The sequence below is a fragment of the Orycteropus afer genome, unplaced genomic scaffold, assembly GCF_000298275.1.
Source record: "Orycteropus afer afer isolate SDZICR_OR568_19922 unplaced genomic scaffold, OryAfe1.0 scaffold00259, whole genome shotgun sequence".
NCBI classification, from domain to species: Eukaryota; Metazoa; Chordata; class Mammalia; order Tubulidentata; family Orycteropodidae; genus Orycteropus; species Orycteropus afer.
In genome coordinates, this window is record NW_006921846.1 from 3311128 (window position 1) to 3328211 (window position 17084).

Consider the following 17084-nt stretch of genomic DNA (forward strand, 5'->3'; position numbering starts at 1 on the left):
TTTTCTGTTAGCAAGTCTTCCACACTTTTCTCAGTGTTTTTTTTTTATTATTATTATTCATTTATTTTATTGTTTTGCCTCTTCTTGTTCTGGAATTCCAATGCGGCGCATGTTGTTTCTTTCCATGTTGTGTTATATAACTCTTAGGTTCTCTCCATTTCTCTTAAATCTTTGTTCTGATTTTTCTTCATATAGGCTAGTGTCAAGGGATTTATCTTCTAGTTGGGAAATGCGTTCTTCAGCCAGTTCTAGCCTATTTTTTTGTGCTTCCACTGTCTGGTATAATTCTGTAATTTTAGTATTCATCTTCTGGATTTCTAACTGCTGTTTTTGTATGAGTTACGATTGTGTATTAATCTTGTTATTTTGTTCTTGAATGGTTTTCCTGAGTTCTTCCAGGGTACTGTCTGTGTTCTCCTTGGTTCTGTTTCAGGTTTCCTTAAGCTCTTATAGAGTTCTACAAACATATCTTCTAAATTCCTTCTTGGATAATTCAATTGCCTCCTCTTCCTCCATGTTCAATGAGATTTTTGTTTAGGATTTTATTCTATTGTCTTATCCAGTTTTTTTTTTGTTTGTTTGTTTGTTTGATTTGAGGTTGCCTGTTGTTTCCTAAATGTTTTGCAGTTGTTATCTTTAACTATTAGTTATGCATTTATTTGTTTTGTCTTTATTTTACAATTTAATATTTTTGCAAAGGTGGAGCTGGTGTATTTTTTTTTTTTTTTTTTTTTGGTTATTAACTCAGGTGTCCTAGGTTTCTCTGTAGTTTTCTTTGTGATGATGGGATCACTGTGTGAAATGTGGATGCAGGTCTTTGTTCATTGTGAAGGGGATTTAGGGTTGGAACAGGCAGGTTTTATGGTGGCTTGATCTTGTTCTTCTATTGGGTGAAGCAGCAGAGAGGCAGGGAAAGGAGGAAGAAAAGGACAAAAAAGCTCCAAGGCGCCAGTAGCACATTTCCATGGTTTGGGTAGCTGCTAATGATGATGTTATATTGTCACTCACAGGCCTACAATTCAAACTCAACAAAAACCCCAATGGTTAGAGGTCTGCTATTTTCCTCCTGGTTCAGACAATCACAAAAACCCATACTCTGGGACCCACCAGGCCAAAAAGCTGTCCTGGAAGAGCTGGATCCCAGCCCTGTGCTGTGAGCTCATCCCAAGGCCCACCCACCTGTAGCATGCTTCCCTCTCTGCTCCCAATTCAGCAGAGACCTGACCCATAGGTGTCTCTGCTCTACTCCTCAGAAATGCTGCCCACCCACTTAGCACAGGTCCCAAAGTTACTGGTAGAAGCCACTGCTGTGGGCAGACCTCTGGAGTGGCCACTGGTCTTCCAGTGTTCCCACTTCACTGCCCAGGGAGTTTTCCATTGCTCCATCCCATTGATTCATGCACCACAGGGCAGGTACATTTATTTTTATTCTTCCCAGCTGTTTGCCCTGCCTATCCCTCCTTTCTTCTCCTTCTCCACTAAATCTGGCCTACTCCAACTCAATGAGCTGTTGACATCCCCAGAATCCCTGCTTGAAACTGCTGCACCTAGTTTTTCTGGCATTAAGATGCTAGATACTAGAGGGAACAAACATGAAGGCTACAGGTAAGATACCATCTTCCCAGAACTAAGAGTTGATGTTTTTGAGTTGTGGTGTTGGTGGAAAATACTGAAAGTACCATGGACTGCCAAAAGAACTAACAAATCTGTCCTGGAAGAAGTGCAAGCACAATGTTCCTTTGTGTGTGTGGTTCCTGTGACTTAGGCCTTGATCCCAGTCCCAAGCTGTATTCTATTACTTCACTAATAGACCATTTAACTATAGAAGTGAAAGAAATCTGTGCTCATTCCGTATATATGAGGACGGTGGGGTCCCTGGCTGCTACAAATGATAAAGCATTCAGCTCTTAACCAAAAGGTTGGTGGCTCAAGTCCACCCAGAAACACCTTGAAAGGAGGCCCTGGTGATCTCCTTCTGAGACATTGTTATTAGGTGCTGTCGAGTTGGACCCAACTCATAGTGACCCATCCTTGGGTTGCTGAGGCAGTATCACTATGGAAGTAGATGCCCAACCTTCCTTCTGGGGAGTGGCTGGTTTGAACCGCCAGCCTCCTGGTTAGCAGTCAGGTGCCACAGAATGTTCCTTGGAAACAAGAATGGCCAGACTTCATCTCATCTACTTGGTCATGTTATCAGAAGGGACCACTCTCTGGAGAAGGATATCATTTTTGTTAAAGTGGATAGTCAACAAACAAGGGGAAGGCCCTCAACAAGATGGATTGACACAGTGGCTGCAACAATGGGCTCAGGGTCATGAGGCTGGCACAGGACCGAGCAGTGTTTCATTGTTGACCCTGTTGTACACAGGGTCGCTATGAGTCAGAGACAACTTGACAGCGCCTAACAACAACAACAACATATTAAGTGTATGGAGTCCTTGGATGTCTCAAACTGTTAACATGCTCAGCTGCTAACCAAAGGTTGGTGGTTTAAGTCCACTCGATGTGCTTTAAGAAAGGTTTCATAGTCTATTTCTCAAAAATCAGCCATTGAAAACGTTATGAAGCACAGTTCTGCTATGACATATATAAGGTCACCATGAATCAGGATTGAGTTGATGGCAACTGGTTATTTATTAAGTATATACTATAAGACAAGAGGGAGCTCTGGTAGCATAGTGCCTAAGGCACTTGACTGCTAACCAGAAGGCTGGCAGTTCAAACCCACCAGCCACTCCTCGGAAGGAAGGTTGGGCAATCCTACTTCCATAGTGATACTGCCTTGTAAACCCAAGGAGGGGTCGCTATGAGTCGGGGCCGACTCGACGGCAAAGAACAACAACAACAACATAAGCCAAGCTCTGTCTAGGTCTAGGAATGGGCCATACCAGATCTTTCCCTTGAGGAACTCATGAACTAATGAGAGAGACAGACAAGTAAATGGATAATGTTCCTTATAACAAGGAACTGACATTGTCAAGAAATAAAATGTATTGTTATCTACCCTAGAGAAACATTCATACATGTTCACAACATGCCATTTTTACAAGGATAATCTTTGTAGCAATGTTGCTAAAAATGAAAATCAGGAGACAACCTAAATGTATTTCAGTACTAGGATGTCTACATAAACCTATTAAACATACTACATAATTGGCATACTATGTAAGAATGAGCAGCAATTTAAAAGAATGAGGTAAATCTTCTGTTCTGATTTGGATGTATCTCCAATACATAGAGCTGAGTAAAAAAAAAGCAAGTTGCAGAACAATACATATAGTGGGTGTCATAAATTGAATTGTGTACACCAAATATATGTGTCAACTTGGCTGGGTCATTCTTCTCAGTAGTTTGGCAGTTACGTAATGATATAATGTGGCTGTTATGTAATGATTCCCCATGATGTGATCTGCTGTGATAAGCCAATCAGTTGTGAAAAGATTAGTATGATATAAAACCGAAATCAAACCCACTGCCGTCGAGTCGGATCGGACTCATAGCAACCCGTCCTTGGGTTTCCAAAGTAATATCACTCCTTCTGAGGAGTGGCTGGTGGGTTTGAACCGCCAGCCTTCTGGTTAGCAGTCAAATGCTTTAGGCACTGCGCTACCAGAGCTCCCTAGGATGACATGCAACACCCTTAATCCCGTCACAGCAGCCCAGATCTGATGTAAGGGAGTTTCCTTGGGGTGTAACCTGCAACACATTTTATCTTGCAAGAGCTAAAAGGAGAGCGAAGGGAGCAGAGAAAGAGGGACCTACTACCACCAAGAAAGAAGAGCTAAGGTCCCTGTGCTGGGACTCTCCTACAATGAAGAGTCATAGAGAGAGAAAGCCTTCTCCTAGAGCTGACATTCTGAACTTGGACTTCTACCCTCCTAAACCTTGAGAGAATAAATTTATGTTTGCTAAAGCCATCCATTTATGGTATTTCTGTAATAGCAACACTAGAGAACTAAGTGGAAATGGGCAAACATAGAGGACTTTAGCCTTATCTGCAAGGATTTAATTTTAAAATTATTTCTAATAAGAAGAATACACACTAAGGTATTAATGGGGTAATTAAAATAATAATATGTATATAGTAGTCCCTTAAAATTGTTTTAATCTCCTCTGTATCCCCCTTTTTTTCCTACTACTAATTGTGCCTTATTTAATTTAATTGCTTAAATGGGTAATGGAGGAAGCCATAGGATGAATGATCTAAAGAAAGAAAGCAACATTTGCTAAGTCATGAAAACTGGAGAAAACATGGGAAAATGCTAGATACATGACACATGGGGAACAGTTAAATGATTGAGGGTGGGGAAAACATGCAGTGAGTTAAAAAATTGAAAAATAAGATGAGCCAGATCACAAATCCAAAGGTGCTAGGAAACCATGGGATAGATTTTAAGAAGGTATGTTTTAAATAGCTCATTAGGCTCTGGTATGAAGAAAAGAGGACAGGCAGGGTTCGAGCAGGAAGGTTGTTGCAGTAATCTAAGAAATGATTGGGGCAAGAACTGAGATAAAGTCAGTAGAAATGAAGTGACGAGGACCCCTGGGAGGAAGTAGCATTTATAATTGCAGATTAGAGGTGGTTGGTACTGGTGAGGGAAAGGGAATGTTGCAAAGAATGTTGAGAAATTTTATGGCTTGGTCAATTAGGTGGGTAGTGGCATCTCTGACCCAAATACCAAATCAGTAGAAGGAGCTGATTTGGAGTGATAGGGAAGGTGACGTATGAGCTTCCTTCTGAACTGCAGAATTTGAGGTAGCTGTGGGACATTCCCATAAAGATATGAATGTAATTAATCAGAAATATAGATCTGGACTCAGGAGGGGCCATTAGCATACATAACTTCAGTTGAAGTCATGGAAATGAATTAAATAATTGAAAGAGAGTTTATACTGGTAAAGGAGAATTGAGCTCAAGATTGAAATCTGGAGAACATCTGTGCTTAAAGGACAAAGTAGAGAAAGTCCAGGAAGGGTATGGAGAAAGGCTGGCCATAAAATTAGGAGAAAAATCCAAGAAACAAGAGTTGGTCAGCAATGTTATATGTAGCTAAGAGGTCCAAGATAAGAATCGACAGTACACATAGGATTTCTCAACAATGAGGTCTTTGATAATTTTAGTGAGAAGAATGAGATTTTGGGGGTATGGTAGACAGAATAATATCCTCCCCAAAAAAGTCCACATATCAATCCCTAGAATTTGTGAATATGTTAAGTTACATGGCAAAGTGGACTTTGAATATGTGATTAGATTAAGGAATTTGAGATGGGAACATTATCCTGTATTACCCAGGTAGACCTTTCCTGTTTACGGCCAGAAGTAAGATAGGACTGCTGAAGAGAGAACCAGAGACACAATGCTGCTAGTTTAGAAGATGGAGGAAGGGGCCCTATGACCCAAAGACCCAAAGAATGTGACAGTCCTCCAGAAATTGTAGAAGTCAGGAAATGAATTCTCCCTAGAGCCTCCATAACCTCCATAATGGAATGCAACCATGTCAACACTTTGCTTAAACCCCAGTCAGACCCATGTTGGACTTCTGACCTACAGAAATATAAGTTAATTTGGGTAGTTTTAAGTCACTAAGTTTGTAGTAATATTTAATGGCAGCAAAAGAAAACTAACGCAGAGGGGAACAGTGTTGTTGTTAGGTGTTATCGAGTTGATTCCAATTCATAGCAACCCTATGCACAACAGAATGAAACACTGCCTGCACCATCCTTACTATCACTTGAGAGTGATAGCTCACTTGCTTGAGCTCATCACTGCAACCGTTGTGTCAATCCATCTGGTCTAGGTTCTTACCCTTTTTCACTGACCTCTACTTTATAAGCATGATATCCTTCTCCAGTGACTGTTCCCTTCTGACAACATGAACAAAGTGTGTGAGACAAAGTTTGGCTGCTCTAAATTCTAAGGAGCATTCAGGCTGTACCTCCTCCAAGACAGATTTGTTCATGCTCTGGTAGTCCATGGTATTTTCAGTATTCTTTGCCAGTACCAAAATTCAAAGGCATCAACTCTTCCTCTGTCTTCCTTATGCATTGCCCAGGTTTCCCATGCATATGAGGTGACTGAAAAAATTATGGCTTGGGTTAGGCTCACCTTAGTCTTCAAAGTGTTATTTTTTGCCTCTGAAAACTTTAAAGAGGTCTTTTGCAGCAGATTTGCCCAGTGTAATATGACATCTAATTTCTTTACTGCTGCTTCCATGGGTGTTGATTGTGGAGCCAAATAAAACAAAATCTTTGACAACTTCAATGTGTTCTCCATTGATCATGATGTTGCTTATTGGTCCAGTTGTGAAGACTGTAGTCTGTGATCTTGATCAGTAAGTGCTTCAAGTTATCTTCACTCTCAGCAAGCAATGTTGTGTCATCTGCGTATCACAGGTTGTTAATGAGTCTTCCAATATTGATACAATGTCCTTCTAGTCAGGACATAAGTCAGATCATGGTGGGATAAACAGTGACCAAGGTGAGAAAATGGAAATTGTAAATAAAGACAACTCATTCAAGAAATTTGATTTTTAAATGGAAAGAGAACATTAAAGAGCAGAGATTTGAGGAAGAGGATTTGTAATCGTGGTTAAGAGGAGGATAAAGCACTTGACTGCTAAGCAAAAGGTTGGTGGTTCGAACATGCCAGTCACTCCATGGAATAAAAATATGACAATCTGCTTCTGTAAAGATTTACAGCATTGAAAACCCTCCTGGTTCAGACAATCACAAAAAACCGTACTCTGGGACCCTCCAGCCCAAAAAGCTGGAGCAGTAGTTCTACTCTGTCCTATAGGGTCACTATGATTCAGAATTGACATGATGACAGTGGGTTTATGGTTTGGTTAAGTTGGAGTTGTTATGGTTAGATGCCATCATGTCACTCTCAACTCATAGTGACACTATACACAACAGAAAGAAATACTGCCTGGACCTGCGCCATCCTCACAATTGTTGCTATTCTTGAGCCTATTGTTGCAGCTACTGTGTCAATGAGTTTTGTTGAGGGTCTTCCTCTTTTTCGCTGAGCCTCTACTTTACCAAGCATAATGTCCTTCTCTAGGGACTGATATCTCCTGATAACATGTACAAAGTATGAAAGATAAAGTCTTACCATCTTCTCTTCTAAAGATCATCTGGACTGTCTGTATGTACTTCTTCCAAAGCAGATTTGTTCATTCTTCTTGCAGTCTATGGTATATTCAATATTCTTTGCCAACACCATAATTGAAAGGCATCAATTCTTCTTTGGTCTTCTTTATTCATTGTCCAGTTTTCACATGCATATGAGGCCCTTGAAAATACCATGCCTTGGGTTAGGTGCACCTTTGTCTTCAAAGTGACATCTTTGCTCTTAAACATTTTAAAGAGTTCTTTTGCAGCAGATTTGCCCAATGCAATATGCCAACTGATTTCTTGACTGCTGCTTCCATTGGTGTTGATTGTGGATCTGAGTAAAATGAAATCCCTGACAACTTCAATCTTTTCTTCATTTATCATGATGTTGCTTATTGGCCCAGTTGTGAGGATTTTTGTTTTCTTTATGTTGAAGTGTAATCCTATTGAAGGCCATAGTCTTTGATCTTGATCAGTAGTGTTTCAAATCATCTTCACTTCCAGCAAGCAAAGTTTTGTCATCTACATATCACAGGTTGTTAATGAGTCTTCCTCCAATCCTGATGCCACGTTCTTCTTCATATAGTCCAGCTTCTCAGATTATTTGCTCAGTATACAGACTGAATAAGTACAGAGAAAAGAGAACCAAGACACACACCTTTCTTGATTTTAAACATGCAGTATCCCCTTGTTCTGTTCGAACTACTGCCTCTTCTTCTATGTACAGGTTTTGCATGATAACAATTAAAATTTTTGGAATTTCCATTCTTCACAATATTATCCATAGTTTGCTATGATCCATACAGTTAATTGCCTTTTCATAGTCAATAAAACAGGTAAACAGTGTTCTCATATTCACTGCTTTCAGCCAAGATCCATCTGATATCAGCAATGGTATTCCTCATTCTATGGCCTCTTCTGAATCTGGCTTGTATCTCTGGCAATTCTCTGTCCAGATACTGCTGCAACCATTTTTTAGTAATTTTCAGCAAAACTTTACTTGTGTGTGATAGTAATGATATTGTTCATTCATTTCCACATTCTACTGTATCACCTGTCTTTGGAACGGGCACCCATATGGATGTCTTCCAGTCAGATGGCCTAACAGCTGTCTTCAAAATTTCTTGGCAAAGACAAGTAAGAGTTTCCAGGATTGCACCCCTTTGTTGAAACATCTCAATGGGTATTCCTTCAATTCCTGGAGCCTTGTTTTTCCATAGATGTAGTCAATTTCATTCCTGTGGTAAAGTCCACATGCATACTTGCCATTTTTATTGTTGAAAAAAGGTACTTACAACAAATAAGTTGTGAGCCTTGCAAAATTCTACCGTGCAAGTTCCAGCATTATTTCTGTCACCAAGGCCAAATTTTCCAACTACCGGTGATTCTTCTTTGTTTCCAACTTTTGCAATCACCAGTAATTATCAATACAATATTCCAACCACCAGTAATTATTAATACATCTTGGCTGTATGCTATATTAATTTTAGACTGCAGAAGTTTGGAAAAGTCTTCAATTTCTTCATCTTTGGCATTAATAATTGGTTTGTAAATACAAAAAAAAAGTCATGTTAAATGATTTTCTTTGTAGGTGTATCAATATTATACTATCACTGATATCATTGTACTTCAGGATAGATCTTTAAATGTTATTTTTGATGATGAATGTGGATGCCATTCCTCTTCAATTCATCATTCTTGGCATAGTAGCCCATAGGACTGCCTGAAAATGACAGATGTCAGTCCATTTCAACTCACTAATGCCTAGGATATTGATCTTTATCTGTTCCATTTAATTTTTGATGACTTCCAATATTCTTAGATTCATACTTCATACATTCCATGTTCTGATTATCAGTGGATGTTTGCAGCTGTTTCTTCTCACTTTGAGTCATTCCATATCAGCAAATGGAGGTCCCCAAAGCTTTACTTCATCCATGCCTTTAAGATCAACTCTCCTTTGAGGAGGCAGCTCTTCCCCAGTTGTATTTTTAGTAAATTCTGAAGGGAGAAGCCCATCTTCTGGCATTATATCAAACAATGTTCTGCTGCTATTCATAAGATTTTCAGTAGCAAATTTTTTAAAGAAGTAGACCAGGGGGTCCTTCTTCCCAGTCTGTCTTAGTCTGGAAGTTCTACTGAAGCCTGTCCACCATAGATGACCCTGGTGGTATTTGAAATACTGATGGCATAGCTTCCAGCATCACAGCAACACACAAGCCACCTCAGTACAACAAAATGACAGATAAGTGGTGGTGAAGTGCGGGGTAGAGGAGCATATTTCAATGCTGATAGGAAAGAGGTTATTGTTGTTGTTGTTGTTGTTGTTGTTTGCCGTCGAGTCGGTCCCGACTCATAGGAAAGAGGTAGGAGACACAAAAAGAGAGAGGATGACAATGCAGGGGAGGTTCTTCGGGAGACAGGAGATGATAAGTACAGGAAATAAACACAGGCGCAAGCAGTAATGCTAAATAGTACAGAAAGAATTGCAGAAGACAAAAAGTAACTTGGTGAGTGGGGACTTGTGGACCTAGGGATTCTGATGGTAAGAATTCAATGTTATCATCACATACATCCCTTGATTGTCCTTTCTTGGATGGTTAAGGCTTAGAAAGCCTGGAAAAAGTGGGGGCAATTGAGGTCCAGATAAATTAAGTAACTTGCTGAGAATCACCCAAAGTGTTCTCTAGTATTCCACACTACTCACGTTTAAATAATTAAAGAAATACCCACTCTGGGGCTGGTAATTGAACCATATGTTTGGCCAATCCTGGTTCCATTAGAAGCTTTAGCATTCAGTAGTGACAAATGCTATAGGACCTAAAGTACTTATACCTTAGCCTTCTGCAAAAGCACTTAACGATTTCCCTAATCTCACAATTCTGTGAATATGATGGGGGAAAAAACATAACAGTCAACAGCTCTGTTTCAGTTATCAGAGGGCTCAAACAGAACCCAATATAAAACTCTGAAAAACCTCTCTTTACCTTGATGAATATGTAAATATTCATGATAACATTTGATGATGGTACTATATTTGAATGAAAAAAAAAAACTAAATATTTTAATCAAGTCAGCCATCATGTGCAACAGAAGTAATCTTTCTTTTCAGAGGTTCCTGAGTGGATGATGGGGTGTTGTGTGATGTATCAGTGATTGGCTATTTACTTGTATAGTTAAAATTCATCTCTTCCTTTCATCATTTTGAAGGGACATTGATTTCAATAAAAACCTCTAAATGAGAAAAATAGGAAATTTAAATCCACAAAGTGAAAGTGAAGAGAGGAAGGCACATAAAGTTCAAGGGGAAGTCAAGAGGGAAAATGGGAAAGAGATTTTAGCGGCAGTGATTGCCTAGAGGCTCTGTGTGGATTGTGGAGAGTTTGCCTGATTCCAAGAGCTCATCCAAGTACACGGTTTAAGGGTGAGAGGTGAGAATTTTTACTCAAGCAAGCCCAGTAATGGGAGGAGAGTCACATAAGGTCACCTCCCCAATGGTCCTCAACCTTCTGTAATCCCACATACACAAACACACTCTTGGTGACAGGAGGTAATAGAGGAAATATGGGTTTATTGTAAAGCGTTGTCACAGGGGCTAGGAAAAGCCTCACCATGCGTGCAGCATCCCTCAACCCTTGTTTGACATCTTTTCTGCCTGTTCTATGAGGATGGCAAAAAACTACCTGAGAGTTTTCTCAGGCTTCATTCTACTTCCCAATGTCAATTTTGTTCAGATATACATCCTAGTCAGTAGTTTTGTACCTCTTATTTTTATAAAATGGTTGACTGGAGTTTGAATGCCATTTTTTGTTCCCCTCAGTAGAGAATAAGAGAAACAGGCATATTTGTCAGACTTGTAAGACTCTTTTCCCTTATGACATCTACCTAAAGTCATTTGTGACTTGCAACCACAGTTTGTGTTGTTATTATTATTTTTAGCCCAAGAGTCAATATTTCTCTCAGGATTACCTAGGTAAAGTAATATGTTCCAATAATCAATTATTGTAATTACCCCATTTATAGGGAGTTGCCATATTTTACTAAAACAAATATCAGCATATGCCTGAAAACCTTCTTAATGGCTTTTGAGAGATCTGCATCAGCCTCTGAATTTGTACAAACACTATAAAATATGCTGGGCAATCTCAAAATGAGATGATAAAACTCTAAATAATTCATATGTGTTCCTGACAGTCATCCTTTCTCAATATTACTGCCTTGAATTAATAGAGTGTCAGTTTCCCCAAGAGCCCAAAGGACTCCACAAACAGAATGCATCCATCCTCCTGCTACTCCTGTGAGCAAGGAAGGCACAAGAATGATTTTTCCCCATTTTACAGTCTGAGAAAATGAGGAACTAGAATGTAAATAATATGCTAGGCAGAATGTTGGAGGCAGAAATGTAAGACTTCCTGAAAGTATGATAGGAGAAAAAATTCAAGAAACTGATGACCCTTGCAGATCTGTGACTCTGGAGTTATTTTGCAGACATTGTTGGTCAAAACCCACCATGAATCCTGATTGTATTTTCTGGATTAATATCATAAAATTGGACATCTGGACAGGCCCAGATACCAAGTGAAAGACATGTAACTAATTCTGGAGCTGAAACCCACTGCCACTGAGTCGATATCAACTCATAGTGAAGCATATGGCTCTAGAAGGGCAGATTTAGAAGGAAGAATGTTCCTGTAGTCTTCTGGGATATTGCAGTAACACCTGGGGCTACCTGCAAGCAGCCATTGGACAAGGAGAGCTTCTTTGAAACAAGACAATAAAGAGCCTATCTAGTATAGGGGCAGAGGGTCCAGAAATGGTGTCTATCATGACAGAGTAGTCTGCAGTTCTTAAGTATAATCAGGGTGGAATGGGCAGCTGCTCCAGTCCTTGTAATAGGGCCTGGAAGGCAAAATCACTAGTGTATTGTTTTTAATCATGCCTGCAGTCAGCTAATGACAAAGGGTCAAAAAAATAATGATCCAATGATGGAAGAATTCATTAAATTAAGCAATCACACTAAATAGTTAGGTATAATCTATTGAAGTAATATATTACTATCATGAACTGTTTGCCTTTCAATGAGCACATGTGGGAAAGATAACCCCAGACAACAGCCCAGTATATAAGAAAAAGGGAGTAGGTTCCTGGAAAATACCTGCTGAGCTGACAAATGGAGTCAACTGCAAGACTGTTTATCAAGTAACTACCAAGAGAACAGAGCAGAAAAGAGAGTCAGAAGCATTAGGTAAGTCAGCCACTTTACCATATTAACCAAACTCCTTCCTATTTATAAGGATCTTCATTTCCTGTGCAGGTGGTATGGGTGTAATGTCAGCCTATGTAGTCACAGTGAAAGAGAGGCAGTATATGCATTTTAAACATTTTTTTTGTAACTTATGAACTTCAAACCTTTCTTTGCAACTTATTAGCTGATCAATCTTGGGAAAATTATTAAATTTCTCTGGGCCTCAGTTTTATCATTTGTAAAAATGGGAATAATAATAGTACCTACTATTGATTGCTGTAAGGCTGAAATGAGATAAAGCATGGCTATACTTAGCACAGTGTCTGACATGTAGTCAACACTTAATAAATACTTGCCACTATTGCCATTATCATGATCATCTTCCAACCCAATATTCACTAGACCTCTAATTCTTTCTGAATCTCAGCTCTGCTAGCCAGGTGACAAAATATTTTATCTACTTCCTTGATCATACCTATGGATGAAGGACTACCTCCACCCAGTTAGAAGTTCAAGCTCAGAAAGTAAACAATTCCTGCCTTAGAATAGGATTAACCTCTGTGCTTCCATAGCCACTTCTTGATCTAAAACTACTGAAATTTCTGGATCTTTAACTGTCTTGACCTCAAAGACCTAATTACTTTTTGGCAATATGTCCATATGCCTGGATTCCAGAACTTTGACTTACTTCTAATGACACATAACCCTACACTCCTTGTCCTTGCCATGGTTTCTTGGATTCCAGGTCTTGGCTCTGGAAACCACTTAATAAAAGGAGCCTCTTCATTGTCAAACCAGGATCAAATTTCAAGTTACCAATCTGGTAACTCTATTATAATCCTGTGGCAAGGCAGCCTTGTTTCACTGGGTCATGATACTGAACAATAGAAAAAGGTTCACCCTAACGGAATCAGTTGGTAGCAGCAATTGCAATCACCACTTCCAGTGTCTTATTGTGCTAGTTCAGTCTAGTAATCGTGTCAAATACATGAGCAAAGAATACATGTGACTGCATTAACCCCACCAACTACACGTGACTTTACAGCCATTCATGCTCAATAACCAATTTGACACCAGTAAGAAAGCAAGATTTTAAATACTTCTGCCACAGTAACATACTTTAAGTTAAATATCATGCTAGATTTTCAGAGTTGGAAATTATAGTCTCAGATACGCAAGCAACACTTAACCTTAAAACCCAAACCAAAAGCATTGCTTTAGAGTTGACTCTAACTCATAGTGACCCTATAGGACAAAGGAGAACTCCCCCGTAGCATTTCCAAGGCTGTAAATCTTGACATAAGCAGACTGCCACATCTTTCTCCCACAGAACGGCTGGTGGGTTTGAAACACTGGCCTTTCCAGTTAGCAGCTGAGCACTTTAACCATTTGGGCCAAAACACAGACTAAACCTGAATGTTCCAGTAAAGAGTTTGTTTATTAGGAATAGAGAATAAACTGGGGGAGTCCCAGGAAGTAGCATGACCCTGTGACAGTTTATGAGGAGAAGAAAATCTGAGGCCAGGATTTACAACCTGAGAGAACATTAACCTTTCAGAAGTCTGCACCGGACACGTTTTCACAAGATTACTGTGAAATGGAACTCAAAATGACCTCCAATCTCAGGCACATTACCCTCCTGAGCTGCTTGAGTTTCTGCCAAATCGCTTTCTGGAGAATGAGTTTCCCAAGCACAGTTACTTAAATGAGCAAAAATGACGGTGTATAATAGACCCTTCACTGAAAGAGACAGAAAGAGTCTTCTGGTACAAAGCCTCTATGGCATGTGTGAATTGAAATGGCTTGAACAAACAAAAAAGTGACAGCATCGAGGGGAAGAAACCACTCCCTGCAGAGGGACTGACTATACAGCAGATTCATGCATAAATGCAGTCCTTTTGAGCCCTGTTTGCATTCTTCTCTTTGATGTGTTTCTCTCTTAATGGATAATCTTTAAAAAGAATTAGTGATGAATTTCTTCATTAAAAATATAACTTGATGTTACAGAACATGATCCATATTTTATACATATTGTTTTTTTTCCCCAAGTTTCTGATGTCTCTAACACTAGCCAAGGGGAAAGTCAAGTGAGAAAACCCAAGCAGGGAGCAGAAAGCTCCACTCCCTGCTGACGGATAGAGACCGCATCTCCAGAGAGAATCAGCCTGATAAGGAGGCTGAGGTATGCTTTTCAAGGCATGTTTTTAAGATGTGATTTAAGAATTTGAGGAGTCTCAGAAAAGAAACCACAACAACCTCACCCAAACCTTACCTACTTTTTGCTCCTGCCTACATATCCCATCATTTAAGATTCATCCCCTGTACTGTCTCTCTTGTTCATGATTATAATGGCTTGTTCAACGTCCACCTCCTCTAATAAAATGCCAACTGCATGAGGATGGAGGCCTTGCCTGTTATTCCCAGTGATACTCATCTGTGACCTGCACTAGTTTATCAAACCTGGTACCAACTTGTTATTAAAAATCAAATACTCCTCCCAAATATTTGTTCTTTACATCTTTAGTTCTAAATGTTCTATCAGTCACTCTCACCAGAGTTTGAACACATTGCTCCTGAGAGTAGATTACAACTGACGACGGCAAGGGATTTGTGGAGGCAAGAGGAAACATCATGATACTTGGCAGGTGAGGCCACAAGGGGGAGGCAGAGGGACCTGGATGTAAATCCCCGTTTTGCTGTGCCCATATAGAAGTTACACGTACTCCTGTTGGTGCAATGGTTATGTCCTCAGTTCCTAACCAAAGTTTGGCAATAGAACTCACCAGCAGCTCCACAAGAGAAACATATGGTAGTCTGCTTCCACAAAGATTTTGTTGTTGTTGTTATTTGCCATCAAGTCGGCCCCAACTCATAGCGACCCCTCCTTGGGTTTCTGAGGCAGTATCACTACGGAAGTAGGATTGCCCAACATTCAAAGATTTACAGCCTTGGAAACCCCATGGGGCAGTTCTACTCTGTTCTATAGATTTGTTTTGAGTATGAATTGACTGCAATGGGTTTGGCGTTTTGGTTTTGGTTATATAAAAGTTACTTCAGATGTCTCAGACACTGCCTTCCTAACAATACGCATTACCCCCATGAATGACCTAATCATCCCTTAAAGAAATCACTCTTCCCACCCCATCACCAGGTACTACAATTCCTATCTTATTTGCAGTACTCTCTTCACAACAGCAGCCAGTTAAAAATTCACATCTGCATGAAAGTAATTTGTTGTTAGGTGCCATAGAGTCGGCTCCAACTCAGCGACCGTGTGTACAACAGAACAAAACACTGCCTGGTCCTGTGCCAGCCTCACAATCCTTACTACACCTGAGCCCATCATCCCAGCCAGTGTGTCAGTCCATCTCGTTGAGGGCCTTCCCCTTTTTAATTGACCCTCCACTTTATCAAGTGTGATATCTCTCTCCAGGGAATGGTTCCTTCTGAGGACATGACCAAAGTAGGTGAGACGAAGTCGGGCCATTCTCGCTTCCAAGGAACATTACAGCTGCACATCTTCCAGTACAGATTTCTTAGTTCTTTTGGCAGTCCATGGTACTTTCAGCATTCCTCACCAACATCACAACTCAAAAGCATCTACTCTTCATCAGTCTTCCTTATTCATTGTCCAGCTCTCACATGCATATGAGGCAATTGAAAATACCATGGCTTGGGTTAAGCACACCTTAGTCTTCAAAGAGACATCTTTGCTCTTCTGCACTTGAAAGAGGTCATTTGCAGCAGATTTGCCCAGTGCAATAGTCGTCTGATGTCTTGACTACTGCTTCCATTGGTATTGATCACAGAACCAAGTAATATGAAATCTTTCACAACTTCAATCTTTTCTCCATTTATCTTGATGCTGCTTATTGGTCCAGTTGTGAAGATTTTTGTTTTCTTTATGTTGAGATGTAATCCACACTGCAGACTTTAGTCTTTAATCTTCATCAGTAAGTGCTTCAATCGTCTTCATTTTCAGCAAGCAAAGTTGTGTCATCTGCATATCTCAGGTTGTTCATGAATCTTCCACCAATCCTGTTTCAGTGTTCTTCTTCAGATAGTCCAGCTTCTCAGATTATTTGCTCAGCATACAGATTGTATAAGTATGGTGAAAGGATACAATCCTGACGCACTCCCTTCCTGAATTTAAACCACCCAGTATCTCCTTGTTCTGTTCAAACAATAGCCTCCTGGTCTGTGTACAGGTTCCTCATGAACACAATTAAGTGTTCTGAAATCTCATTTTTCTCAATGTTGTCCATAATTTGTTATGATCCACACAATTGAATGATTTTGCATAGTCAATAAAACACAAGTAAACATCTTTCTGGTGTTCTTTATGTTCAGCCAAGATCCAAAGAAAGTAATTAGTCATCTTATATTCCCTTGTATCTAGATTGAATATTTGTTCCATGTTTTTCTTTTTCTTTTGTTTTTACTACTAACTTTTTTTTATTTTTTAATTGTAATTTGAGTGAAAATTTACAGAGCAAATTCACTTTCCATACAGCAGTTCAAATACACTTTGTCACATGGCATTGACTACAATGTACCACAATGCAACAGCTCCCCTCCCACTTCCCCCTGATAGTTACCTCTTCCCTGTGTCCATCTCTCCATCCACTCCTGCCCCCTGAGCTGTCTCCCTGTGCATAAACAGCCCTTCTTTCTTCCAGGATTGTTCTCTCCAAGGAATATATCTACCTCAGGTAAATGTTCA